Consider the following 2867-nt stretch of genomic DNA (forward strand, 5'->3'; position numbering starts at 1 on the left):
ACTGGGTCAATTTTTATTATGAGGTTTAACGCGTCGACGCTACATAGGCGATGAGGCACAGCGTAGTAGAGGGTGCCGGATTAATTGTGACCACCTGGTTATGGGCGCCGGCAGGATTTTACCTTGAGGGAGCAAATCTATTGTTGCGCGAAGGAAAAGGGAGAGGGCATGGGGTAAAGTGTTAAAATGATTTGGTGGGGGTAGGGGGGAGCAAGTGCCTTTTTTTGCACACCCTCCCCTCGGCGCCCATACGCCTGGGGATTTTTAACGAGCGCCGAAATCTGGAAGACACGGGCCGCTTTCGCCTCCAGCAGAAAAGCGGCCGCGAGTCAAACCCGCGTCCTTGAACTCAGCAGAAAATTTTTACCGCGGTTGCCCTAAACATTGGAGGCTAATGCACCGAAGCTACATCTCGAAAAGAGGACAAACAAACTCATTCCAGGATGCATGATACTTTATTTACAGCAAGAAAAAAAAGGACGGTTTGCAGCATGTTTTTCTTCATTGCACAATTCTGTTCACGGAGCACATTGCAGAGTAGTGACTTACATACAAGTTTATACATAAGACTTCATTTACAGAAACAACCCAAAAACAGAGGCACATAGTATGCACCATGTTTTTGATGCGTTGCACAAGTTTACACGCGCAGCACTTTCAGGTACAGTGGCTTACATGCAAGCTTTTTTCCGGTAAGCTGCCCTGTCTGTCACAGCCGCACCGACATTGGACAAGAGTGGCTTAATAAACTTGTCGAAGACCACTGACATTGTGCTCGCACCATGCTCATCTCTTGCCGGGCATACAAAAAGGGGGCACTATTCAAGGTGAGGCAAAATCAGTTCAGCCAGTTGCTGACGTACATTGCTCTTTTTTATGTGTGGCAGGGCAATGTCAACAGCCTTCTTAATGGTCACAAGTACCATGACAAATTCAGGCTTTGGGAAAGTTAGGCCACCCCTTGACTTCAGGCTAATTAGCCCCATTAGCACAGGACTGGATCCATCTGATTGATGGAGCGAAGGGCAGAAGGTACATGTTCTCCGCTCCTCGACTGCTTTTGCCACAAACCCGGCTATGTAAGCAATGCTAGCATTCACTATGGTTGACGGTGGGCGCTGCACTGAAAAAGAAAATAAGCAGATATAAAAAGAAACACCAGAATAAAAAGTATCCAGTGAGAGCATAAAAATTGTGTTTGGCAGTAATGTAAACAGAGCAAATTTTAGACAGCCCATAAAGACAGATCTTGTGTGTAATGCAAATGCATCACTGTTTCCACCCAGCCCTCATCAACATAAATTTTGTTGCGTTTCTAACAATCAGCAGATAACCTTCAGATAAAGCAAGTGAAGATGGTGGCTTTTTGTTTTATCTTACATTTAATAATACTCCAATGAGCCTCTACTCATCTACTTACGAGGCAGTGCTTTCAGTGGTGTAAACAGCCCGTCGATTTCCATCACAACGTCTTCAGGTACAGTGCAACTAAAAAAGATGTGCAAAACATGTATTAGAAAAAAGGCTGCTGGCTGGAAAAGAAGAACAGCCAGGCAAGCTAGCATTAAGTCTTGAAAAACATTTGATGCGGCATACCTGGCTAGGGCAACTTGAGGTGTCTCAGTCGAAACAAGTGTGGCAGCTTGTGCTGTTGCTTCAGCTGGAACATCCAGTACAGGGGACGTCACGCTCATGGAAGCGCCATGCATGCTGCAAAACACACGTAAAATAAACGCAATCACTTGTGAACAGCAGTCCTCTATACTCCTGAAACATTGTCTATATGAGCAGATGACATTGAGTGCTCACGTGGCTCAAACACAACAATCTCAATCAGTAGGCAGGCTACAACAGTAGTAGCTGCACACAACGCGTGCTATGCGTTGTGTGAGGCCATGAAAAATTATGGGGGTCCTGTTAAAAGCAAAGGCAACCTGCCCAACCATGAGCACTTGCCCTAAAGCATCAGATCACGTGTACCTACCTCAAGACAGCCTGCCCGTTCTCGACGTTTGAAGACTGGGATGGGCAGAGGTCGCCAGTCCTCAAGATCCTTTCCAGGCTGAACGTCATGGCTCTTGCATCCAGGCAGTCATTGCCACCGGCCATTTGCCGTAGAGAACTGAAGAGGAGTTCCACAGGGTCGCTTGAGAGGTTCCTCGTCAAAGCATAAAAGAAACCGCTCTCGAGAAGGAACTTTACACACAAAACCGTAGACTTGCTCGTCAGCAAAATAGCTTCATAAGTCTCTGCGCTTATAAACTTCTTCCCACTCCTTTTACAGGCATTGTTGAGAGCCTCGAGGTAGTCTGGAAAGTCCTTTTCCAACCACTGTAGGCGTTGGTCAGTCGTGCAAAAGAAGTGCATCTGGTCAGGCTGTCTCATGTGCACATGCGCAGTTCGGTTTGCTACATTGTGGATGGCGAACCACTTTTGCATCATCTTCATGAACAAGATTGTCGCCTCTGCATTTCTGAACTTCTCTGCCTGAGGGTGGCGACTCGGGTATTCCTTCAAAAAGGAAAGTGCCGAGATGACATCGTCTGAAAACAGCTGCACTGCTCTGCCGACGTGCATCTTCTCAAAGTTCATTGGTTCTACGTGCTTCTGCGTGAGGAAGCGAACTGGTTTGACAACCTCGTTCTTTTGTAGCTCATACAGCTGCTTGACAAACTGACCCGTTATTGGTTGGCTTCCGTCTGTCATCTCCCCCTCAAGCAGAAGGCTTCGCACATTTTTTATAATATGGCACTGGTCAAATGACAGAAATAAGCTTCTTTCTGGGTCACATGGATGAGTGACAACAGGCTTGAGTGAGCCGTTCCCCAGGTGACGCATCATCGTAACATTAATTTTGTGGTTATCTG

At 46.6% G+C, this 2867-nt stretch overlaps 1 pseudogene; it reads right to left on the minus strand.

The window, feature by feature from the left end:
- Positions 1 to 436: 436 nt before the first annotated feature.
- Positions 437 to 2059, minus strand: LOC142785236 (uncharacterized; annotated as a pseudogene).
- Positions 2060 to 2867: the final 808 nt, after the last annotated feature.

The sequence above is a fragment of the Rhipicephalus microplus genome, unplaced genomic scaffold (genome assembly GCF_043290135.1).
Source record: "Rhipicephalus microplus isolate Deutch F79 unplaced genomic scaffold, USDA_Rmic scaffold_19, whole genome shotgun sequence".
NCBI lineage: Eukaryota > Metazoa > Arthropoda > Arachnida > Ixodida > Ixodidae > Rhipicephalus > Rhipicephalus microplus.